The sequence below is a fragment of the Chinchilla lanigera genome, unplaced genomic scaffold (assembly GCF_000276665.1).
Source record: "Chinchilla lanigera isolate Chin_1 unplaced genomic scaffold, ChiLan1.0 scaffold00016, whole genome shotgun sequence".
Classification (NCBI taxonomy): domain Eukaryota; kingdom Metazoa; phylum Chordata; class Mammalia; order Rodentia; family Chinchillidae; genus Chinchilla; species Chinchilla lanigera.
The window spans coordinates 26,306,932-26,333,351 of record NW_004955417.1 but is presented as its reverse complement, the minus strand read 5'-3'; the positions used below and the strand labels follow the sequence as shown (position 1 = coordinate 26,333,351).

The following is a 26,420-nucleotide window of genomic DNA, read 5'->3' as shown; positions in this document are numbered from 1 at the left end:
TATTATCTCTAATGTTTTATAGAAGAATTATTCCTTTATTCTCTTTAATGGTTTGAGCATTCTTTCATTCTTGCATCTGATAATCTGAGCAATGTAGTTGAGGATAGCGATATGTAATGTAACAACCACTGTTGATTCGTATTATTTTGTCTTGAGACCCTATATCACTTTGAATGTTCTTGCTTTGATGTATTTATGTTCGTGATACTGGTATGCTGCTACTGTTCTATTATTTTGTTTGTTTCTCATTTACTACTCTCTTTAAAATAAAAAGAATAAATAAAGATTAAGGATGCACACATCAGTTAGCTCTTCCTCAAATGCCAAAAGATGGTCAGTCAACGTGTTCCAGAAAAGATGAGGAAAAAGATATCAGGAAATCCCGAGAGCAACCTGCATTCACTTGTATGGAAGAACTGATATCTTCTTTATCTGGAATCCAATTCCAGTGGAGAGATGAGGGGGATTTGAGTAGCGGGTAGATTGCATCAGAAATGGCTCAAGATTCTTCATACTGATAGGACTCCAGGAAACAGGTCTACATTTACTGGAGGAAATGGGGTGGGCATTAGAAACGCTTTAGTGACTCTTTTCAAAAGGGCAGGGCTCGCAGGGGTGAGGCAATGCTGAGCATGGGGACAGGAAGCCCGCAAGAGATTAGAACTTTCGGGCCAACAGGGGTCTAGTGTTAGAAAATCCTAGAGCCCTTGGTGACACAGAGGCTCACTGAGAATGGCCAGCATTGTGCGAGAGCCTGGCCCTGCTAATGACAGGGCTGTGGTCCCGGGAGCATATTAGCCAGGACCACAGCAGGTGCTGACGGCAAGCATGCCTGTGTTAGAAAGGTTCAGACAACGCTGGTTCTGTGTCGGGGGAGGAAGACCTTTCATCCCTTAATTTACGCAGGGGGATCACCTTTGCTTGGGAAACGACTGGTGGCGCTCAATAAATATTCCAACCTGAGCATGGGGGCGGGGTGCTGAAATTGCCCCAATCTAGGTCAGCGGTGACCCCCAGGCCCAGACATCACTCCTGTGGGAGGGGCCTCACAGTTAAAACCATAACAGCCGACTTGCGAACTGATGGGTTGACCAGGAAATCCAGATTCTAAATTTAACTCAGGGGGGAAGGGTGGAGCTTGCGAATCAGGCTGCCCTGGGTCGCATGGAGATCAGCCACTTCAATCCCCAGGGCACCTCAGACAAGTTGGGGAACCTCTGGAGTCTCCCTGTCTTCTTCTGTAATAATAACAACAACTAGGATCCTAGCAGCTGTGCCGTTTCCCTGAGATCTGAGACGCGCTGGCTTGGGAACTGCTGAGCGGTATTTGGTGCCCGTTCAATCTCCCCTGCTCTCTGTCAGCCGCATGTTATTTATGAGCATGGATTTGGGGGCCAAGAGTTTAAAGTCCTAGCATCCTCACCGAGTCACCTTGTCACCATGACTCAATAGCTTCTGCTCTGTGAGCTGCAGTGTCCCTACTGGCAATCAGTGACCATAGCAGTCCTCACCTGGAGGGGCTGCAGCGAGGGTCAGAGAGAGTGTAGCTCAGTGCAGAGGCCCTGAGTTCAAGCCGGGTAATGACCTCCAGTGCATGGCAGAGTGTCCAGCACTTTGCTGTCACCCTCAGCATCACCAACAGTGTCATTACTGGTTCCCTAATACCCAGGGAAACCCTGAGCACAGCCTGCAACACCAGAAGCCACAAGAGGTTCACCTGGAGCACAGAGCAGGAGGAGGCTGCACAGAAACGATTCAACTGAAGGCAACTCCTCCAACAAGTGAGAAGGTGAGGTGCGGACTTGGGGTCACTGGGAGAGGAGCACCGGAGTGTGCGCCCTGCAGTCTGAGCCCAGCAGCAACCCATGCGTCCTCATGCAGCACCTCGCTCCTCCTCTGCTGAATTCTGTGAGTCTTATACTCACCAGACTTCCCAACACTTGGAACATGAAGTTACTGCAAAGCCACAAGTTCCAGGGAAGTGTGTTTGCTTATCCGATATTCCCTGGATTAATATATACGATGACTTAGTCATTTTCCACTTCTCTGGGACACAACACCTGATGCCCATGACCTAAAAGAAGAGAAGTTTATTTAGGCTCATGGTTTTAATCCATGGTCAGCTGGCTCCACTGCTGGGCAGCATGGTGGAGGGGCATGGTGGAGGGGCCTGGCGGAGGGGAGCAGCTCATGGCATGGGGCACAGGAAGCAGAGGAGGGAGGCGCCATGGAGGGAGATGGAACCTTCTAGGTCAGGGTCCCACCCTTGAGACCCACCTCCTCAGATCAGACCCTGCCTCCTAATAGCAGGTGAGCTGTCACAGCTCCACGGTCCAGTCACCTGCAAAGAGCCCCATCTATGAGTGCATGAGGCTTTGGGGCACAACCCTGACTCATGGCTTCCACAGCGACCGGACTCCACAGACCTGCTGTCTTTAGCAGCTCCTCCAATGACCCCCTTCCCCCTCAGGGCTGCCAGTGCCTTCACAGAGAGCACACAGGAGCCAGGATGCTGAGATCGCCTGGCTGACACCACCAGATGCTGTAGACATTGGTAGTGTCTTGGTGCAGACTGTGGAAACCCCAGTGCTGCTTCCGCTGGATATCTTAGAACTGAAAGTCTCTTTTCAAATAAGCCAGGTTGGAAGGTTTGTCCTCCCATCCCTTTTCCCATCTGTCCATAATGATAGCACACAAAGGGAAAAAGAGCAAAGGGGACCCCATGACCCATATATACAATTTCACGGCTATATGGGTCACATCACCCAATCTCCTCATCTTACAAGGAAATCCAGAAGGATGGTGACATGGCCAGGTCTCAGCTGGATTCCAGCCAGGCCAAGGCAGGACCTCAGATGGATGGTGTGTTTCCTACAACTATAATGAAGTTATAAGCTGGGGGCAGGCCAGCTTATAAAGAGAGTTACCTAACTCAGAGATCTGGAGATTCAAGGGCCGGGTACTGACACCAGCTCAGCTCTGGTGAGATCTTCATGGTGGGTATCAGGAGCACATGTGAGATGACGAGCTCACACTGCCACACAGGAAGCCAAAGAGGAATTCAAGGTTCAGATTCACTCTCAGCATAGCGCTGTTATGGCTGTGTCTAGATGTCCCCCCAAAGCCTCACGCAGTCACAGCTGGGGCTTTCTCAGAGGTGGCTGGATCTAGAGTGTGTGACGCTGATTCACGATGCATGCTAGGCTCAAGGGCGCCAGCATTAAGGGTGTGAGTGCTACCTGCCCTCAGTACCCTGGATAAGACATAAGGGACAGAAAGAACCCTGGTGGACCCTTGCATGCTTTTGCTGTTTCCTGCCTGCCGTGAAGTGTTCTCCTCTGAGATGCCTCTCAGCCGTGCCACCCTGCCTTGCAGCCCTTGATTATGGACTGAAACCTCTATAAACCGTGAGCTAAATAAACCTCTCCCCCTTTGACGCTGTCAGGTATTTTTTCTCAGCAGCAAGAGAAACGTAACTAAGACAAGCACACTGTCTTTGCTGAGTGTGACGGCACCTGCCGGTGGTCCCATGTCTTTTCAAGTTGTGATAAGAAATGCAGTGACTGCTGCTGCCAAGGTGGCATCCAATAGCAAGCCAGGCTTATAAAGACATGACACTGCGTCCTCATCCACCTCATTCACCAGGCCTGGCACCGTGGGACTTCTGACTCTTCCCTCAACTGAAAATGACTATGACAGTCAGGATGGAGCAACTAAAGACACTCACAAAAGAGGACTCCCGGAACTGCTTCAGAAAATGACGGAGCGATGGGATAAGTGTGTTTGAGGTGAGGGGAGTATTTTGAGGGGGATTAATGGCAATGTCTTTTACTGTAATAATTTTTTTTTGGTACCAGGAATTGAGCTCAGGACCTTGTGCTTGCCAGGCAGGCATTGTGCCACTGACTTATATCCCAGGCCCTATTGTAATAATTAAAAAAGAAAACATTTAAACATCCCCTCTATTTTCCAGTCACACCTTGTATATCTGATCTAGCAATATGGACCCAGTAGATAATATTATGGGACCAATAATGCAGTCTCTCTGATGTCACCCTCAAAAGCTAAGAAGGACACTCCCAGATCACAGCTGATGACCTCCCAGGCGTGAACTTACCATACCACATCTTTTAACAGCGGTGCTCTTGAGCTGCCTGTCCTCAGCTCTTGATGTGAAGACTTCCGTGAGCTGCCACTGCTGCACACTTCCTCTGACCCGCCCTGCATTCCCCTCGCTCCCCCTCTAGGGCTAAACTGTGGGTACTGGGTGTTGATAAATGAGCCCAACCTGGTGTGGCTGAAACACCAGTTGAACTGATAGTTCCCAACTCAGTCCTGATGAACGGTGTCATCGCAAACCCAGAGTGGCCAGCTTTGCAGTCCGCTGAGACCCTTTCCGGGCACAGGCCACCACTGTTGGGAAGTCTTGGACGTGCTGAGCAGCTTTCCCATTCCTTCGACAGGGCTCCCCTCGCAGTGCTGCGCTCGCTGGCGTTTCTGAGCAGCGGGAACAGGGGACACGTATTCCTTCCCTTGCAGCTACCTGGAACCTTCACATATCCTCACCGATGCCGCCCTTGCCAGTCCCGAGCACAGTGACCTCGTGCAGGATGTGGACTCTCACCAAGAGACGCTGGCTCCTGACTCCCCCAATGCAGTCTGAGCCTCTTTCTGCTTAATTCTCCCCTACAGGGCTCAGGCTGTGTCGCCCACCTTTGCTTGAGCCCTTCTGTTTTCACTCTATCACGGCATGGCCCCGTGCATCTCGCCTGCACCTGCGTCTGCTTCTCGGTGGACTCCCGAGCCCGCCTCCTTTGTGTCAGAGCCGCCTCTGTCCCAGTTCCCCAGGCTCTGCATCCTTGCTACGCCTTCCTCCAGCTCTGGCTTCTTTGAGTGATGCCCACGCCGCAGACACGGATGCTCTTGAGGCCTCATGAGGCCGCTCAGCACTGCTGGCATCTCTGCCCCCATTTGTGGGTCCCTGACATCCTCTTCCTGCAGATGCTCCAGCAGTCAGGGCATGCCGGAACCCCAGGAGGGCTGGAAGTGATGCCCAGTACAGACACGTATGTGCAGGACAGGCATGGAGCTCTGATCAGCCCCTTGCTTCCGCTGTGTCCAAGGCTGTGGTGTGGAGCTGCCTCGTGCTCCTCTTGTGAGAAGAGTCCCTTCCCTTCTCACCCACGGTCTCCTTCCCTTAGAATGCGGACCCACTCCTGAGCTAAAGAAATGGCTCCAGGACTGCCATGGTTTACATCTCAAATAGCCCCCAGTGCCTCGTGTGGTTGCATTACTGGGCCATCACAGCTGACTTGCTGTTGGCTGGGGTCAGGTGGGAAGAGGCAGCCTGGGTGGGGTCGTCTCCCCCCTGTCCCCTCCCTCCTCTCCCTACTTCCTGTGCCCCATGTCCTGAGCAGCTCTCCTCTGCCAGGCCCCTCTGCCACGCCACCCCGCCTTGGAGCCAGCAGATAATGCCCCGAAACCTGAGCCAAAGCAAACCTCTCCTTTTAGTTACAGGCGTCCGGTATCTCGCCCCAGCAAGGAGAAAAATGACAGCGACAGATGATGCTGTACTTATATCACACTTCTTTTACAACACTGAAGGAGAACATTTCTTTTATAACACTGACTTTCTTATCTCTTCAGGTGAATGTGTTCTTACAAAGCGCCTTAACCTTTTAAACAAAGAATCTTCTTGTGAGTCCCTAAAATATTTATATTCTATAACAATGATACCATAGGCTCAAATGGGGTCTACGTATTCTGGGCTCTTAGCTGGGGTTGGGTGGTTGGTTTGTGTGTTATGTCTCTCTGTGTGTGTGTGTGTGTGTGTGTGTGTGTGTGTGTGTGTGTGTGTACCTGCACGAACCTTACATCCCAAACATCCTGTCCCATGCCACACCTCATCTGTCACTGCCCCAGGATTGTCCATGTTGCTTCAGCTGTTTGCCTCCATTTCCTGTACTGTCCTGTTACTTCTAGTTCTACTTCACTCTTCCTTTCTCTCTCTCTTTTTCTTTCTTTCTTTCTTTCTTTCTTTCTTTCTTTCTTTCTTTCTTTCTTTCTTTCTCTCTCTCTCCTTTTCTTTCTTTCTTTCTTTTTCTTTTCTTTCTCATTTTCTTTCTTTCTATCTCTCTCTTTCTCTTTCCTCCTTTCACTTTTTGGTCATTCTGTATTTCAGAGCTTTTGGGGACACTTCTAGGGCCAGCCAGGGTTGTACTCAAGTATAAAGTTACAGACACTGGAGCAGTAAAGCAAGATTTATAATTCTCTGTCGGTGACGTCCAAGTTCAGGAAGGAGGAAACTGAAACGAGCCATTGTTTACCCAGGGACAGCACTGGAGGAGCTGCTCTTAGTAGACTTGGAAGAGGGCCAGAAAAAAATAATGGCCACATTGGTTGAAATTTTTAGACTGACGAATGTACACAAACCCAACATAGGCACAATGGTTGCAGCAAACACTGCCGATTCTATCTGAGCTGCTTGCATTTCCCTGCTGCTCCTGCACCAGTCCTCTGGTTTCGGTGGGCTTTTACCTCTACTAGTTGGTAACTGCAGAGTTCTTCTTGGAATACGCCCCTGCGTTACTGGAACACTTCTTGGATGTGCAGTACCCAGGATTCTATTCCTCCCTAGGCTACCCTGGGCCCAAGAGCAACTGGGAGAATGGAAGTCCAGCTCCTTTGCCTGAGGTTGGGACAAATTTTAAAAGACTTAAAGAGATTTATGGCACATTGCTATCTAATGGAAACATTAGATACTGAAAATTATTAATTGTCCAATAAAATTCCCATCAAATTTTCCACGGGATTTTAGTGGAGAGATATAATGAAGATTATAAAATTCACATGTAAGAACAAAGATATGTGAAAAAATAACAAAAAGTTTCCATAAAGAGGGAGGGAAATGGAGAGAGAACACGTGAGCCCTCTGTCACCGGATATTAAATGTGTGATAATTACAGCCATTGACTCTGACCAGTATATGACATGGCTCTGGTGTAGAAATATTAAACAGAACAAAAAGCCCAGAAACAGACCCAAATAATCATACAGCAGCATAACAGTGACAGATTATAACATCATGAAGATATTGGTCAATGCATGATGCCAGGACTAAGAGGATAACTCACCTCCGATTTAAATGCATTCCAGGAAAATGAAAGTTGACCACTTTAGTCTTCTTGCAATGAAAGATGAGCAGTTCCGATCAACACAATCATAAAATCTGGGAGAAGATGTAGAATATATCTGCTTGAAGACACCTGAGGGTAGAACAGTCAGTGAAGAGGCTGGCGTGGTGGTGCATAGCTATCATCCCAGCACTCTGGAGGGTGAGGCAGGAGGATCCCAAGTTTGTGCCCAGCCTAGGCAACTTAGTGGCTTAGTGAGATCCTGTCTCAAAATAAAAATAAAAAGGGCCAGGGATGTAGCTCAGTTAGAAGGATTCAATCCCCTAGAAAGAAAGAAAGAGAGAAAGAAAGGAAGGAAGGAAAGAAGGAAGGAAGGAAGGAAGGGAGGGAGGAAAGGAAAAATAACAGGGAATGGGACCTTCCAAATGCTGACATAGAAGTGAGAGAGGCGTTCTGTGACTGCAGACCAACGTTAAGGGACTTCACAGGGTGCTCTCCACAGAGAAGAATTAGCTCATCAAGAAGGTTAAAGATGGGCCAAGGATGTAGCTCAGCAGCACAGTGCCTGCCCGGCAAGCGCAAGATCTTGAGTTTGATTCCCGGTACAAAAATAAAAAAGTTGAAGATGCAAGAAAGGATAAACAGCACAAAGGGTAAACACGTGGCTGATTTAAATGACTATTTAAAGTCCATTAAACTGAAACAACTTGATGGCAGGAAGTGCACAGGACTTGGTTTCCAAAGAGAAGTATTGTTTAGAGGAATAAACTAAACTTCCTAGGTGTATGGCAGTGCTGGTTGAAAAATAATTTGGAACAAGGCCTGTGAATGGAAATGGAGTGCCCAGGTCTCACTCTGCTTTAAGAGGTAACAAATACAGATAATTTAAAAATAAGTAAATATGTAAATGACTGTTTAACAGAACCTTAACAATTTAAAATGGAGTACTACTCAGCCTTAAAGAAGAATAAACTTGACATAGTTCTAGTAAATGGAAGCATCTTGAGGCTATACTCTTAAGTGAAATAAATCAGACACACATGCATAAATGTTGCATTCCTTCTCTGGTGCAAGAAAAGGAAAGTGTAAATAAGGACTAAAACGTATAATAGGTATTGTGAAATAGGAAGTAAATGTTCAAATGGAAAGGGAAGAGGGGTGACAGAAAATCAGAGAAGAAAGAAAAAATGAAAATAAAGCTTTTGCAAATAAGGAGAGGAAGGAGGGTTGAAGGGAGGAGGGGAATGGGATAAAAAGAGGAAGCAAAGTGTATCATGTACAGGTACAAATTCCCTACAATGGATGCGACCATTATATACATCTAAAATGTACCAACAAGCTTAATCAATTAAAAGAGACAAAAAGGAGTTACTAACTATAAATTACCTGGTCTGTTAATAAGTTTGTTTATGCTGCCTAATGCTAATAGTTTTAAGAGACATGAAAGGCTTGCTTGCTTCTTTATAATAAGTAAACTGTTATTTTATGTCCAGTCTTTGCTTAAATTAAGTACTTAAAATGAGCTTTTAATTTTTAAAACACTTTATTTTTACTCAAGCTCCTTAAAAAGTCAAAGGCAATGATTTAGGGTGTTTGTAACCTCAAACATGTTGTATATGTGTGTTCTTTTTTAGATATACAGCGCTTACATCAATGTATGACAGTGAGACACAATTATGGGTTAATAACATAATTATAAAATGCTGATAATCTATCAGATGTAACATAATTTTATGATAACATAAAAATTAGGTTTCTGTTGTCAATTGATCATATATGTTAACAGTTTAACTTCTGAATAAAACATTTCGTGGAGACAGTTTATTCTCAGCATTTTTTTAAAAACTGTAATACACAGCCCAGCATGGTGGCACAGCCTGTAACCCCAGCACTTGAGAGGCTGAGGCAGGAGGATTGTTGTGAATCTGAGGTCAACCTGGGCTACAAAGTAAGCTCAAGTCCAGCCTCAGCTGCATAGCAAGACCCTGTCTCAAAAAGACCAAAAAAAAAAAAAAAGTAATACATGAAGATAATGTCAAAATTGTTTTAAAAGAATAAAGCTTCAAATTTTCAATGGGGGGAAAACATAGCAAAGCCTTAGGGAAAAATACAGATAAAGAACTAAACAAAACAACGCCCCAGAAATGGTGAGGTGTGAATGGGGTGCAGAGGTTCTTACTGTTCCGGGGAGATCAGAGGCAGTCAGACCACGCCGCTGTCAGCGAAACCTGTACGTACACTGCAGTCACTGCAGCCAGCGCAGGGTACAGCCCAGCTTACCCGTAACTAGCAAGCCAGTGGCCAAAAAGTGCAGCATTAAAAAATGCTGAGCCCCAGGGAAGGCAAGGAATGAGAAGAGCGGCGTTCAGCCAGCAAGGAAAAGAGAGAGCAAGTAGGAAAACTGCAGATTCAGTGTAAACACATCAGCAACTACATTTACTCCTAGTAAACTAAATGCTCTAACTGAGCAACGAAGTCTGCCAGACAGGATTTTTATACATTCCTATACGTTGCTTACAAAAGACTTGGTAAAGTCGCAAGATATATAAATGGATGGAAAAAAGAAGGCTGGGGCCGGTCTATAGAAATACAGCAAAAGTGGATTTTTAAGGTAACAGGTAATCTAGAGATCCAGGAGGTGATTCACGATAAAATCTTCAGCTCACTGGGAAAATTATGCAATTCTAAGATTTTACACCTTGAAGAACATTTGAAAGGTATGAAGCACACTTTGATAGAGCTACAAGATAAAACAGTGTTTTTCATGTGATCTGTGATAAAGGAATATTTAAAAACTTTCTAATCTGATGCATGTCAATTCTACCATAAAACTATAATTTAAACTTTTTTTTTTTGGTTTTCTTTTTGAGACAGGGTTTCACCATGCAGTTCAGGCTGGCCTTGAGCTCACTTTGTAGCCCAGGCTGGCCTTGAACTCACAGTGATCCTCTTGCCTCAGCATCCCCAGAACTGGGATGACAGGTGTGCACCACCACATCTGGCTCTAAAAGTATAATTTAAAAAAGAATTAATATAAAGAAGAAAGCACACAAAATACAAGGCTATTGATCACATGCATGCACATCATAGCAATGTCAAATTGCTAATAGAGGGGCTGGGGATTTAGCTCAGCAGCACAGCGCCTGCCTGGCAAGCACAAGGTCGTGAGTTCAATTTCCAGTACCAGAAAAACAACAACAACAACAACAAAAATTGTGAATAGATGTGAGGCTGAGGCATGAGGATCACCATGAGCTTGAGGCCAGCCTAGACTACATAGTGAGTTCAAGACCAGTCTGGAATAGACCCTAGGGCTGGGGATATAGCTCAGTGGCACAGTACCTGCCTGGCAAACACAAGGTCGTGAGTTCCATTTCTGGTACTGAAAACAAAACAAAAAAAAATTAGTGAGACCTTGTCCCCCAAAATCCATAAAAAAATAAAATAGTTAGTAGAGTGGCTAAATGCTTATTTCAGCGTATGACTTACCTGCTTTTGGACAGGTGACAATTGACCAAATCACTGGGCAGCAAACCACACCTAAACAGGAAATGTGAAACAGGAAATGTGACTACCAAAGTGGGAGATTAGTACAATGCTCTATAGAGCTGATAGAAGCAACAGAAAAAATCCTTGAGTAAGGTGACTAATAATTTAATCTAAATGACGTACGTAGACTGTCACATCCACCAACCACAGATGGGTATTCTTTTTAAGCACACATAGGACATACACAAAAATTGCCCATATGCTATAAGTCATACCAAATGTGTCCTCTAGAGTAGGATTAAACTACAAATCAATGTTTTTTTTAAATCTTAACTAGAAACTCTCCATATATTTGGAAATTTAAAATACATCTCTAAATAATCCATAGGTTAAAGAAATCATACCTGTAATATCAGCATTCTGGGAGGCTGAGGCAGGAGGATAGCCAAGAGTTTCAGGCTAGCCTAGAGTACATAGTGCATTCAAGTCAGCCTAAACTATGTAATAAGATTCTGTCTCAAAACAAATAAACAAACAAACAAACAAACACAAAGAGATTGAATGCATAATAAACAGAAAAAAGTAGTAGGAAAAAACTATTGAACAGTAGTGGTAAAAAAAGATTAAATGCAATATAAAATGTTAAGAAACCATAATAACACTTAAAAAATGCAAACAAGTATTTTTTAACTAGTTGAGATGCTAACAGCCTAAGTGCGGCAACTAAGGCAGGAACTCAGAAGGAAGGAGATAGATAAATCTATTTACTTTTAAAGAACTGCCTATGTCAAAATCACTACAAACAATAACAAAGACAAACTGACACAGGCAAAGTATTTGCAAGTTCTATGACAAGGAATCTGCATTGTTCCTATGGGAGGAGCATTCACAGACTTGCTCTGATCCCAGACAAAAGAAACGTCCAGTCTCACTAGTAATACGTCTTTTTTTTTTTTTTTTTTTTTTTTTTGGTTTTTCTCCGGTACCGGGAACCGAACTCACGACCTTACACTTGCCAGGCAGGTGCTTTTGCCGTAGTAATACGTCTTCAAATATGAGCTGTGGCCCTGATCGATCATACAAAGACAACAAAAGCATAATAATAATCAGTGGCAGCGAGGGTCCAAGAGCTAAGTGTATGTAACAAAAGCAGGAGGAGGTTTTTCTGAAGTAAGATTTGACCATATGTATAAAAGACCAAAACGCAAAACATTGGACTCAGGAAATTCATTTCTTGGAATTTGCCCTTGGGCAATAATCATGGATCTATGCAAGGATGTTTATTCTTGCTGTTGAGAGTAGTAAAAGAAAAATTATGACCTATGGAAATATCCAAAGTTAGAGAACGGCTGAAAATCTTTTAGTGGACTGGGGCTAAAGCTCAGTGGTTAAAGGGAAAGTAAAACATCAGTTCTCTGGCCAAATGGAGTAAAGCAATACAATTTATCCACTCCAAGTGGTCCCTCGCCAGCAGGGGTGTAACTCAGTGGTAGAGCACATGCTTAGCATGTGCAAGCCTTGGGTTCAATCCCCAGTACCATACAGAGAAAAAAGAAATAATAACACAGGAAAATATTACTCAAGTGAAAAGTGATATGTAATACATGGGTAAGAAAATAAAGCAAAGCAAAACAACATCATCCCTTATTTTATGTGTGGTTAGGCAAGGCAGCAATTTTTCATTGTTTTTAGAAGTAGTTTCTGTTGTAGTCACCTTTACTTATCTATATTTTCTAAAGTATCTCAAATAAATGTACATTCCTTGTCATCAGAAAAATGGCCCTTTGAGATCTCTTTTGCTTTCAAAATTTCACTTTGGCTTTCCAGCTGCAAACGAAGTTCATGATTATCCACAGAGCTCGCTCATTACTGCCTCAGCCCTTATTCTGTAGTGTTCAGGTCTTGAACTTGCTGTCACACCAGTATCTGACACAGGAACTGACTGTGCACTAAACGTGCTTTTGCTTGTTTTCAGAGACAAAGTCTTGCTGTGTAGTTCAGGCTGGCCTTGAACTCGCTAGCCGGTGCTGACCTTGGTCTTGCAGAGATCCTCCTGCCTCAGCCTCGAGTGCTGGGATGACAGGCATGCACAGTTGCTCCCAGTCTTAAACTTATTTTTGTCTCAGTAGGAGCAGCACCTCCTTTACTCTGATTTTTTTCTTTTCCACCTCTCATGGTGGAAAAGGAAAAATTTTTGAGGAATCTCCATACTGATCCACAGTTATTGTACTAGTTTACATTCCCGTCAACAGTGTGGACGGATTCCCCCACCCCAGCCTTGCCAGCATTTGTTATTTGATTTCTTGATGACGGCCATTCTCTGGATCTCGGTGCTGTTTTAACTTGCATTTCTCCAATGGCCCGTGATGCCGAGCATTTCTCTGTGTATATATTGACCACCCATACTTCTGAAAAGTGTCTGGTCATTTCAGTTGCTCATTTATGGATTGTGTCTTTTATTTTTGGGGGTGCTAATCTTTTGTGTTCTGTGTATACTCTAGATAATTGTCCTCTGAAGAATAGCCAGCAACATTATTTTTTTTGAGTCTAGTTTGAAAACAGCTAATCTTTTTTAAAAGTAAAAGAGTGAACAAAGCGGCGGACCATCTTGCTGTACAGAGCGGGAGGAAGAGGCAGGCGGGGCAGGAGGACAGCTGTGAGGAAGAGGGTGCGGGTGCAAGGAGCTGGAGCTGTGCTCGCTGCTGGCGGTGCCAGCCCTTGATTTCCCAGCACAGTGACTCAGCAGGGCAGGTGGAGCCCAGCGCCTGGCGGGACGGGAGAGTCTCTCGCAAGGCACAACACAGCCGGAGAATGCTGAGCACACCCAGCTTTCTCTTCCTGCTCAGAAGGCTCAAGCCCAAGCTCCACGCCACATGTCGGGTGACCCTGGGGCAAGGGGAAGCGGGCCTAAAGGTGTGGGGAAGGGGAATGGCCAGCGGACAGCAGAGCCTTCCCTGGGACACACAGGCTTGGGAGCAGTTGAGATAAAGACAGTTTTGGTTATCTATCGCTCAGAAACAGAGCACCACAAAACTTGTAGTGTAAAGCCCATGACATGCTCATGAAGCTTTCACAGGTCTGACAGTCTGGCAGCTGCCGGCTCCCAGGGCCCTCGCTGTAGCAGCCAGGAGCCGGGCTGGGGTGGGTGGTCCAGGAGGGCGTCTGCCCCGCAGGGTCTCTCTCTGCACAGGAGCCGGGAGTCCAGGCCGCAGGGTCTGCAGCGCGGCAGACGGCGGCTTCCAGAGCACACGTCTGCATGTGCGTGACTCGTGGTGCCTCTGCCCACACCCCATTTCCCTCTGTGCAAAGCAAGGCACGCGGCCCACCCCGAGCCACACACTGCTACTGTTGCCAGGGGTTCAGTTTGGAAGGACCACCGTCTGCGTCTGTCACAGGAAACAAGACCAGGAAATACAGGTGGGGCGAGGGTGTGACAGGGAGACGTGGCAGGGAACAGGAATGCGGCCCCCGCCCCAAGGGTGGCCGGCCTGGAGTTAGGGGTGGGGCGGGGGGAGCAAACCGAGGAGACGGACTAAGGCCAGGCCAGGAGAGAAGAAGACAAATCAAAGACAGCAGGCAGGTGGCAGTCAGAGGAGCTGGGCGGACTAGAAGAACTGCTGATTTCTCCTAGAGAGAGCAGTTGGGAAGCAAATATTTAAATTCACGGTGCCATTATTGTTGAGATTGGACTTCTATTCCCTTCTTTCAGAGAGCAAAAGGGCTCCTGGCGTCCTTCTCAGCGCCCTGGTCCCAAACGCGCTCAGATGCTCCAACTTGAACACTGACATTTAGCACACCCACGTTAACTGTTGGACGTTGGTGCAAAGGTGAACATGAGTCAAGTGACCGGTAGGCTTAGGTAGCAAGGAGGACAAAAGTCTTAGGCGGCTGAGGAAGTCTCACATGATTCTCTGAGCTCATCCCTGTCTCTGCCCCGGTTCCCACCCCAGGCGCTCAGGCAGGCCTGCCGCTGGCTCGGGACAAAGCCCTGTGCCCGGAACTTGGCCCAGCTGTCCACATGGCGCCCTGCCTCGGTTCTGCAGATCTGCACGATGACCGTCACTCACTGAGCATTTCCACCGCCGCTCTCCTGCTACCATCCAACTGCAGCCGAGCCCTTCCCCCACAGCGCTCTGCCTGTCTTCCGCGCTGGTTCTCCAGAGCGACCCTCGCCTGCGGACAATGCGTGCCCATGCTTGCTTTCTGTCCTTGCAGTAGCCAGTGTGACTTAGTCAGTGTCCCAAGACCCCAGGGCGATTCTAACACACAGACGGAGCAGAGTCATCCTAGGCTGACCCGGTCCCACCTGGTCCGACTCACCATGGTCCCATGAGGGGCAGTTCCTTAACTTCTCCCAACCTCATCTGCAAAACGCAAGCCCTAGCGCCTTTCTTATCTCCCAGACTCTGGTGCCCTGGGGCACAGAAGCCAAAGCTCCAGGCAAGCACGTCGGTTGCAGGTCGCAGGTCGTAGGATGCAGGTCATAGGTCTTACGGGCTAGGACACCAATGGGCTTTTAGGGGAGGGGACTTGGTCCGTGACCCCCACTGCTTGAGGTCAGTTTTGGGGCGGTGGTGGCTCCCTTTATCCTGGAGGGTAAGGCTGGGAGTGCTCCTAGGGTCCCCAGAGAGCCTGGGCTCCAGTGTCAGGACAGTCTTCCTGACTCGTCAAATGGCCCTGCTTTCCTAGATAAAAACAAAGAACTGAATGCAGTGGCCACATTTCTTGGCAGGGTAACATCGAATGTTGTGAGGTTGCTTTGGGAACCTGCATGCGTACATTGACTATATTTGACATTTCCTTTTGAAGGACATATGTCACAAGCTTTAAACACACAATCCCAGATCACCTGCAAGCCACTGCCACTCTTCTCCCCCTCAGGGAGAGACTGTCCCAGGAAGTCCTCACTTCCTCACGGAAAGACTTCTGATTTGTACTAGGACTATGTCTAGGATTTTTTTGTTTGTTTGTTTTTAGGTTTCTTGAGCCAGGGTCTTAATAGGCAGTTGAGGCTGGCCTTGAACTCACTATGTAGCCCAGGCTGGCATCCAACTCACAGTGATCCTCCTGCCTCAGCCTCCTGGATGCTGGGATGCTGGGTGTGCACCACCACACCCAGCTTTTCTCAATGCTGGCTGCTGTTTTATTTACTTCAGAACCTCTTCCCAGAGCAACTTATGTTATAGTGAATTCTCAGTAGAAACAATTTCTCTCAGCTGAGCATAGTGGCACATGCCTCTAATTCAAGTTCTCTCTGTTTTTGTTTGGGGACAGCATCTCAGTGAATTGCCCTGGTAGCACTCCAGCTTGCAATCTTCCTGCCTCCGCCTCCTTCTGGGCTGGGATTATGGGTGTGCACCTCCCTTCCCAGATGGTACACTCTTAAACCCCATCAGGGAAAGCCAAACGGGTGTTATAAAATACAGGTGAAAGATCTAAAGACACGTTTGGAAGTGTGTACTAGCAGGATATTGAAGGCGGTGGTGGTATTATTTCAAAATAAACAGTCCCCCTTTGAAGTGGGAATACTCAAAGCGAGTTGGGGTCTCCTGTAGGGATCCGGAGCCTAGCTCCGCCATCGGGTACATGGCTGTCCTTAGATAAGACCGTTTATCACTGGCCTCAGGGGCCTCTGCTGTCCATTTTGGAATGGATTACCATTTCTACTTTAAAGAGGTCTTGATGGATTAAAGGAGGGAAAATAATCTGAGAGCACTGCGCAGACACTCACCTGCATGTGACTGTTACTATTCCCACCCGCACTTGAAGCTGTCTTCAGCTGCACCCTCTCCTCTGCGTTGAGCTTGGGGAAGCATGGTATTGCGGGTAGAATATTTTAAAGGAGCAAAAGAGTCTGATTTTGAGCTCTCACGTTTCCTTTGTCTTTCCAGTGTTTGGCTGGCCAGTATTTGCACGGGGTAGTTGTGATTTTCTCATACCATCTGAAAGTAGTGGCAATCCCCCAGGGTTCCTGGTAGCCTGAAGTCAAATTGGAATCACTCGGGAACCTCAAAAAATACAGACTCGCATATCTCATACCCAAGGAATTCAATTTCATGCCCTAGACTGGAGACAGGGAAAAAGCTGTTGGCTTTATTTTGCTTTTTGTTTTTGTTTTTTGCAGTGCTGTTTGGAACTCCGGGTCCCGCACATGCTAAGTTAGTGTACCCCAGCCCCGGGAAATCTGTATTTTAAAAATCTGTCTGGGTGCTGGAGATGTTGATCAGTGGTTGAGCACATGCTTGGCTTGCATAAGGCCCTGGACCCTGTGGCTAGCACACAAGTGTGCACGTGTGCGCGTGCACACACACACACACACACACACTGGAAAGGGCTTCTTTTTTCCATTTTAAAATGGGCAGGACACCATCAAGCTGGGACAAGAGAGTTTATGATTCTGCCCTTTCTCTCTGGCTGGTCGTCTGGAAAATGTGGGAGGGTTTACGGCATTAGCTTGTGTTACTTGTGTTCCTTTTTTCATTAGGAGAATTTCTGTTTTAATTTCAAAGCAAACGTATTTTCAGAAGAACTCGTCTAACTGCTACTTGTAACCTCCTCTCCAAGTGTCTGCAGGTGGGATGGCCAGGGGGACCATGCTCCACAGCAAAGGAGAAGCAGGTGCTGGGATCTGTGTCCCCTCTGTCCCTGCCTTCTTACACTCTGTCATGTCCTCAGGGCCCCAGCTGCAGGGGAGAGGGTCACTAGGAGGGTGATGGTACCAATGGCCAACGGATGGTCCCCAAACAGGGATGCTGGGCCTGGCTGGCGGCCCATGCTCTGCCTTCCAAGGGGTCCAACCTGGGTCCCTCAGGTGTTGGAGAGGGATGGGATTCTGGCCCCAGTTTTTGGATAGACAAGGCTACTAGTGTCTTGTTTCTTGACAATCAATGCTACCTAATGCTGGCTTCCCCAAGGGCTATGATTGGCTTTGTATAGTCAGTCCTCGGTCTGGTCACATCTGAAGAAGCCACATTTCAGACAGAGACTTGGTCACATCTATTGATAGTTGCAACCTTCACCTAACTGCTCTGAGCTATAGATGCGCCCCCCACCCCTAGTATGTTTTCTTAAATCTACGATGATTTAGCTGAGCTCCAGGGTCTGAGTAAGAGCAGAGCGATTTTTATTGTCCCATCTGGGTCACCAAAACTGTAGGGAGGTTTTAAATTTTATTCTTTTTCTCTGTGAAAGTTTGACAATCCCAGGCAATGCAAAAAACTGACATTAGACAGAGGACAGAAAGAACACAGACAATGTATCACTTGCCTCGGGCACAGGAGAAGTAGACTCAGATTTTGTTGTTTGAGGCTGGTGACAAAACAGTACAGAGGCCAGCATTAGCATGACATTCCCCTGAGGAGGGAGAGGTAGGTGTGTGGCCCTCAAATCGGAGTCCTGGGGCCTGAGCAGGAGATAGAGTGCTTAGCAGGCAATCGGAGAAGGCATTTCCATCTTTTTGCCATATTTCCTAAGCTCTAGGAGGGAGCAACATAAGCAATAGGTCCATTTCCCAGGGACCTTTTCGTCTGCAATTCCTGTGGAGAGTTAACAGTGTGATGGACTCCTTGGGAAGATGTCATGTACTCTCTTCGTAGGGCTCATGATAACGTTTCCAGGGTTATCCTCCAGCACAAATGTTGTAAAAACTGAAGTTCCCCACTGAATTCCACTGAACATCCCATGCATGACTGGAGGGAATGTGAACACCGGAAAACGTTAGCAGTGCCTTATCTAGGAAGCTGAGTTTTCGCCTACCCAACTTCACTCCCGGAACAATGTGTCCCGCAGAAATGTGCCTGTGCTTACGAAAAGACAAACGCCAGCATGTCCATAGCGCCTGTCACAACACTCAAATACCTCCCACAACTGCATGGGTAAACGCATTATGATGTGTTCACATGCAGAGTGCTATGCAGAAAAGAAAATGAATTAGCTATATTTTCATGGGGAATCGGATGAATTTTATAAACAAGAGTTTGAATGAAAGAAGCTACCTGGGTGTGGTGGTGCATGCCTGTGATCCCAGCACTCAGGAGACTGAGACAGAAGTGTTGTGAGCTCAGGGCCAGCCTGGGCTACATGGATGAGACCCTCTCTCAAAGAAACAAACAACTGCCCTCCCCGCTCCCCCCCCAAAGCTAGATGCAAAAGAATCAACACCACAGTTACATAAAGAACAAACATGGCAATGTGGAGTGGAGACTGTGGCTATCTTTGGGGTGGTGGCAGCTTGTGATTGGAGGGAACCTGCTGAGACTTCGGGGATGCTTCTAATACTCCGTTTCTTGTTCAGAGTGATGGTTACACAAGAGTATTTAGTTCATTAACAATTGCAGTTAAGTCTCTGTGCTATGTCCTATGCAATTTATACTTCAATTAAAAGTTGAAATCAACTCCAAGAATGTTTATCCAAAATGCAGCTGCTGACTGAGCCAAAGAAAAGCTGACACTGATTTATGGAGGGAAACTGTCCTGCTCTCTGCTGAGAAGAGCCCACACCATGTTGCCCCGGAACACTTCTGACAGTTCTGTATCATCCTGTCCTCTTCAGGGAAGTTCTACAAAACATAACTGAAAAGTACTGTGCCCATAGGTATGTTCCACAGGAGCCTTTCGAGTGGATTCTGTAGTTCAGCTCTGCCTTCCAAAGCGAAGGGGAACGTTTGGCCACATATCCAGAAAAATTGCTTTTCAGCTTTTATTTGTTTATTTTTTTGAGGCAGGTCTTGCCATGTAGTTCAGGCTGGCCTTGAGCTCCTGACTCTGCCTCCTGAGCACTGGGTTTTCAAGAGTGCATCCCCATGCCCATCAGAACTTTTCACCTTGAATGTGCCTTGCACAGAGCTCAGGAAGACGTGCTGCTTATGCAGCCACGAGGCTGAGCAGCCTGCAGGGTGGGGTGCGCAGAAACGAGGGATGGCGCGGGGCGGAGCCTGTGCGAGAGTAACCGGTGTCGCTCTCTGCGTGAGTGCGCGCGTGCGTGCGCGTGCGCACATTCCTTCTTGAAACAGCTTTAGTCTGGCGGCTGGGTGGTAAAGCACTTTCCTGTCATATACAAGGCCCTGGGTTTGATCTCCAGCACCACCATCACCACCATTTAAAAAAAAGGCTTTCTTTTTTACAACAAGGATGGCATGTTCACTTTTAAGTCAATCAATCCAGCGAAGTATGAAGCAGAAACCAACATGATAAATAGACCTCCCTGCAGGCCACTTGCCCAAATAAGTGTTACTGGAATTCAGTGAATATCATTCCAACAATGCTCTAGCCATAAGTAGGGCTTATTTTGTAAACTTGGGTGCAAGTGTAAACAAAAAATAAACCGTAAATGACAATCATGTGAATCACACAATCATGAACGGGGCAACCCCCATTCATCTCTCCTGGAGTGAAGGAGAAAGAAAAGCTTGTGCTCCTGGAGACTGCTAACTAGTCTCTTTCTGGCCACTGCTTTGATGAGATGGGCGCTCTGATAAGGAAATAGTTGGGATTCTAAGGCAAATAGAGCCCTTGGATCAAGCGGGGACCTCTCTCCAGCAGGGCCAGAGATGGGAGGGGAGGAAAGGCTGCAGGTGATTTGCCCTGGGAACTTTCTGTAAGAGGCCTCCGCAGGTGGAGCCTCACAGAGCAGAGGAGACAGAAGCGGGCAGCCGTGGCCCCCGGGAGGCTGAGCAGATGGACAAACCATGAACCAGAGGAGGAAGGGGCCTGGCCTAACGGAGACTGGAAGAGGCGAAAAATGATTCCACACTGGTCAAGGGAAGAAACAGAACAACATAGGTGCTGTTGGTTTAACTGTTCTTTCTTTCTTCTTCTTCTTTTTTTGATGCCAGGGATGGAATCCAGGGCCACACACATGCCAGGCAAGAGCTCACCACTGAGCCCCACCCTGACCCCCTAACTACTATTTCTTTTCTTTTGTCTAACTGTATTTTCTTTTGGTCGTAATTAAAATAATTCCACAGGTTTTTTTGTAGCTTTGGAGAGATGTCTTCGTATCACAGATGTTAACCCTAAGATTCTACCAGTGTAAGCTGAGCTCAGACATGAAATTCTGATTTCTCCATGGGTCCTTCCTCAATTGGCTTTCTGGAAACCCTCACCAGAGGAGCATTAATTCAACTTGGGGTGGGGGTGGCGGGAAGGTGCAGATGCTGGGCTCAGATGCTGCCCATCTCCCCTGGTGACTGAGTTTGTCACTGACCATACAAAGCCAAGGCACCCTGAGGAGAGCCGGAAGGAGAAAGGACCTTCTTCTTCCACTGCTGAAGCGTCTAAAGCATGAGAGGTTTAGACTGCAGCCACCGAAAGAGGAGAGAAAGCGTTTCAAGCCGGAGAAATGTTCCCAGATGCTTCCATATCCAAACCTCACACTGCTGTGGGCTGGTTGTGCCCCTCATCACAGGCTCACAATGAGGAGGAGACCCAAGCTGGCAATCTTGTCCGTGCCGTGCCCTGTGTTACGGTTTATACTCAGAGCCCCCCCCCCCAAAAGCCTCCTGCATTCATAGGCAGGGCTTGTGGAAGGTGACTAGATCTGGGGGCTCACAGCTGACTTGTTAGGAGGTGGGGTCTGGTTGGAAGAGGTGGGACACTGGGGCGTGGCTGGAAGGGTTCATTTTCTTCCCTGGCTTCTCCTCTCTCGCTGTACTTCCTGTCCCCCAACTCACAAGCAGGTCTTCTCCGCCATGGCCCTCTGCTGCGCTGTCCTGCTTGAAGCTGGCTGACTGCGGACTGAAACCTGAGTGATAATAAACCTCTCCTCCTTTAAGTTATGGGTTTTAGGCATTCTGTCCCAGCAGCAAGAAAGTGACTAAGACACCGTGGGTCCCTAGGTCCACACGCATCTGTGTAGTACAGCTCCACAAGGCCTACACCGTCGTTAGCTTCATTTTCCAGGTGAGGAAACAGAGGCAAGGAAAGGTCATGAGGTACTGCGTGAGGCTCCACAGGGTGAGCTCCGAGCACCCGGCCGGTGCCCAACCACCCACCTCCTGAACTCCAGGGCTGGTGAAATTGGGCACTGAGCTCAAATGTCCCTGCTAACATCCAGGGTCCTCGCTACAAGTTCTCATTTCCAGTGGCTTTGGAAAGTCACACAAACCCATGGCACACCACCTGTTATTTATGTTGGGCACTGCCCTCCAGGCCTCTGCAAGAGCATGAGATGCACCTGTGTGCGCTAGTGGGAGAAGTGTGAGTGTGTTCCTGTGTATGCGTTTGAACATGCATGTGTGTGTGCGTGTGTCAACAAATGTATATGAGGGTGTGAGTGTAAATTTGTGTAAGTGGGGGGTTATGACTGTGAGAGCGTTGTGAGTGTGTGAGACATGATATATGGTGCATATGGTGCATGTAAGAGAAAATGTGAATGGATATGTGCATGGACATGTTAAGGATGGACGTGTGTGGCTATATGTGAGTGTGTATGGTGGGGGTGTGAGTGCATGTCCAGATATATGTGTGCATGTGTACTCATACAAACATACACATGCATGTGTCTAAGTGTGCTTGTGTGTGTCTGGATATGTGTGTCTGTGTGACACAGGTATGTGTGCATGTGTGTGCATGTTGTGTGTCCATAAGTGTGCTGCTCCCTGCTTTCTTTGGCAGCAGGGTCAGGTGACATGGGCACTCTGCCCTGTGAGAGCAAAGCTTGAGGAAGTTGGCAAAGAACAGCTGTGGTCTCCAAGAAGGGATGTCAGTTTGCAGCCTGGGAGAAGTTGCCAGGTGGACCCTGCCCACTGTGGGCTTTGTTCTCTGGGCCCCTCTTGTTTTTTTTGGTTTTTCTCCGGTACCGGGAACTGAACTCACCACCTTGCGCTTGCCAGGCAGGTGCTTTTGTCTGGGCCCCTCTTGACTGCTGTCCCCTGCTGGGACCTTGTGGGGTGAGGAGGAAGGTGAGCAGGGCCACAGAGAGCTGAGGTGTGGCCAGGACCCAGGCTTTAGAGTAAGACCTCAGGCCCAAATTCCTGCTGTGCCTCCAGACACTAAGGGACATGGGGAAGCCGCCGCCTTTCTGACCCTCAACTTCCCTGTGTGACAAAAGACAGCAACAATACTCAGGACAGACATCCCCGGGGATGATCACAGGAGCCAACGCATCTGAAACCAAAGGTGCCAGGCATGGTGCTTCACACAAAGCATTTGCTTAATAAATGTTACTGGTCCCATGAACGATGAAAACATGTCCTTTTCTGCTTCTTTTTTCCAGATTGCCACTGTGGGCCTAGTAACACGGTAGCCAGAAGTCACTCGAGGCCCGCACAAGCCTTGTGGCCCATCTCAGCGATCTCAGAGGGCACCCTGGAAACCACTGACACACGAGGCACCAGGATCAGAAAGAGTTAACGCACCAGAACAGTGACAGCACTCAAGCCAGCCTGACGCTTTCCAAGAGGAAAGTGAAAAAGTCCCTGTTACGCAACAAACCCCATCCCACAGCCGAAAACACCGAGAGTGGTGAATTATGCCTCCTTAAAAATGAAACTCGACACCTGCAAGTGTGAGTTGATAGCCTGGCTTTTCAAGGACCAGAAAATGAAATAAAGAAAGGAACTCTCAGCAGGGAGGCCGCAGTGTCACCCAGGGGAACCCAGTCGGAACAATGACTGAGTGGCTGCCAGGCCACCCACCCAGAGGCCCGGGGCACTGAGTCAACAGAGGCCCTAAGCAAACAGCTGTGCATTTGAGTTCTGAACCAGTTTGTACAGTGGGTAAAGCTGCAAGCTGGGAGCTGGGCAGCCCGCACAAGGCCTCCACTCAGTCTGAGCCCAGCTTCCAGCACAGCTGTGTTTCTTCAGTGCCTTTCATCACAAAATGGCTGTTTTGTCAGCACCTCTGGTCTCAAAATGGCTGCCCCCAGAGGCCCAGGCCAAGGATGGCTGAATCTTCCTCACAGAGAGGGGTTTAGGATCCTGATGTAACAGAAGCCAAGTGAAAAGAACAAAATAGAAGGGAAAATAGGTTTCTGTCAGAGAAGGTCTTGGAAAGTAGCTATGAAGCTTCATGTGCCAGAGGAGGAGGGTGATTGGAAGACTGGGCTAGAGGTTCCGGTCACTCTAGCAGCAGGGGTCAGGCCTCAGGCAGTGATAGCCTCCTTTTCCATCTGGATATTTCAAAATGTTTCTGCTTTAGCAGTGGAGTCCTTTAAAATCAGGGCAGTTATGAATGGAAGCATTTTGGGACTGGTGTGTTGTCTTCAATATGATAAATGATACTGTGCTGTGTCAACAAAGCCAAGTTTGTGACATTCACAAGAGGTAATTTTGCCACCCTGAAAACCTAGAGAGCCAGGCAAAGTGACCCGCACCTGTAATCCAAGCTACTTGGGAGGCGGACACAGGAGGATCACAAGTTTGAGGGAACTTGGTGAGACCCTGTGTCATAATAAAAAATAAGAACAGCTGGGAATTTAGCTCAGCACTGCAGCATTTGGCTAGCATGCTCAGTGCCCTGGGTACAGTCCCCGGCAGTGGAAAAAAAAACTACAACACAAATAAAACAAACAAAAGCTGGAAGTAATTTCCTGAGTTTGGAGACAAGTAGAATGATTCCTGTAATAAACCTGTATGCACAGCATTTCACATTTTGGAAGCAGGAAGAGCTTACAGGAGAGAGGGCAGGTGCCAAAGGAGCTGGGTTCTGTGTAGGCTCGAGGCAAGATTTCCTCACAGTGCCCTATTTCCCATGGTGCACCTGCCTCCCAGCCCCACAATAGGGAGTTTTCTGGAGCTGAGATAGATATAAATGGATCCTGAGAAATAACAACCTTATCCAGGCCCAAATACCTCTAAATTTCGTTTGAATATTTCTTCTTTCTCCCTTCATTCTTCCCAACTCTCATTCCGTTAGTGTAGTAATTCTTACCTGGGGAGGAGGATGCCCTCGAGGGGATGTCTGTCAATATCTAGAGACACTTTGAGCCACTGCAATTAAAGGTGGAGAGGCCAGAGCGGCTGCTGAGTGTCTCACAGTGCCCAGAACAGCTCCCCACTTCAAAGAATTCTCCAGCCCAAAAGTCAACAGTGCCGGGGCTCGCAAACCCTGCTTCCGTGTTCTGATACCGCAGCTGTGTTATTGAAAGGCATCTGTTTGAACTAATTCACGATAGTGTTTGCATGGCTGAGACTCCACACATGAATCCTCCGGGGCCAGTTGGTTTTTGAAAGAGGGTCCCAATTGTTGGCAGGAGTTTAATGCAAGCAAAAAAGGAGAAGAAGAATTTCAGGCAGTTCATGGGAAAAGTATTTTGTATGTTGAGCTGGCCCGCTGTGATATGCCCTCTTCTCGTTAGGCAACACCCACCTGCTTGTTCCTGTAGAAAGATCAAACCTGCCAGCCTGCTATGATGAGGACTCAGGTGTGCCGTCTCCCCCTACCTGCAGCTGGTGGGAAGCACAGTGGTGACTGCCAAACCCTCCTGGTCCAGACCCCATACGATGGGAATGATTTTTAAGTTCAAAGGTCAAAGGATAGAGCAGGATCAAAAGGCAACTAGGTGAAGGTTGGCGCGAACACTGGACACCACGACCCCGCGCTGTTTCTACACCGTTCTCTGCAAGACTTTTTCAGGAATGGGTGAAATGACTCTCCTGGGTTTGGAGACACAGGAGCATTCCCTAAGGAGGCTGTGCACATTCTGATCTGTAGGTTACCTCAGACCTTTAAACGAGAATTTCTAGAGGTGATACCCAAGCAATAGTATTTTAGTGTTAATTTTTATTGAAATATAACATGCGTACTAGAAGCGCATATATGTCCCGCCATTCCAGTTCTGGGTTTGTACCCTACAGAACTGAAAGTAGGATCGTGAAGAGATATCTGTTCACTGGTGCTCGTAGGAACATTATTCACAATAACAAAAACGTGGAGCTATCAATAAAGGTTTGGACCAACACAACATGGTGTAGACACACAAGGGAATGTTATTTAGCCTTCACCAGGAGAGAGATTCTGACATGCTACAACACGGGTGAAACATAAGAACATTACGGTAAGTGAAGTAAGCCACTTACAAAAAGACACTGCGTGTGTCCATTAACACAGATATGTAGATCAGACAAATTTGAAGAGAGAGAAAACAGGATGGTTGGTGCCAGGGGCTGGGGCGGGGGAGGAGGATGTGGAGTTGTTGCTTGGTGGGGTAGGCACAGCGATATCAAGCCTCTGGCGCACACACCGCAGCAGGTTGTTTGTTATCACCGAGAGCTCTGACAGCTCCATCATCACTGGTATGAAGTGTAAGTTCTGCAAGAGGAAAATACTGATATCACAGCAGTATGAATGCAGTTGACACTACTGAACTGGGCACTTAAAAAATTAAGTGCTTGTCCCTGTATTGGTTAAAAGTGTACATTCAAAAGTGTAGCTTGAAGGCTGGAGATTTAGCTCAGCGGCACAGTGCCTGCCTGGCAAGCGCAAGGTCGTGAGTTCGATTCCCAGTACCAGAAGGAAAAACAAACAAACAAACAAACATCCCAAAAGTGCAGCTTGATGAGCATTTACAAAGTGAATGTTCATATACAAACAGTATGCAGGTAAAAAACTGGAGTTACCAGCACCTCATGAACTTCTATCCTCTCTCCCACCCCAAGGCTCACCATAGACTGACTTCTAACACCACAGCATAAGTGTGATTTTTAATGGCTCTGCATATTTATATAATAATTCTCCATTGCTCCAGTTGGACTTGGAAGATGCTTTCTTAGATGCTTTAAAAAAATACACGTGATACTTTAGGCGTATATCTTAGTCCATCTCTCTTTTCTTCTTAGACTAGAATGATGCTTACAGGCA

At 47.3% G+C, this 26,420-nt stretch overlaps 1 long non-coding RNA gene across 2 annotated transcripts; it reads right to left on the bottom strand.

Annotated features, from left to right (window-relative positions):
* Positions 1–227: 227 nt before the first annotated feature.
* On the bottom strand, positions 228–24,809 carry LOC102010158. 2 transcript variants are annotated; one of them, XR_001233385.1, is made up of 7 exons: positions 24,492–24,809; positions 10,623–10,673; positions 10,476–10,515; positions 7,134–7,265; positions 6,538–6,688; positions 1,926–2,074; positions 228–547 (listed from the first exon to the last, which is right to left on the bottom strand). It is a non-coding gene; the product is annotated as an uncharacterized LOC102010158 (long non-coding RNA). The 2 variants fall into 2 exon arrangements; XR_001233384.1 differs by lacking the exon at positions 6,538–6,688 and having other exon boundaries at positions 24,492–24,803.
* Between the last annotated feature and the right edge of the window lie 1,611 nt (positions 24,810–26,420).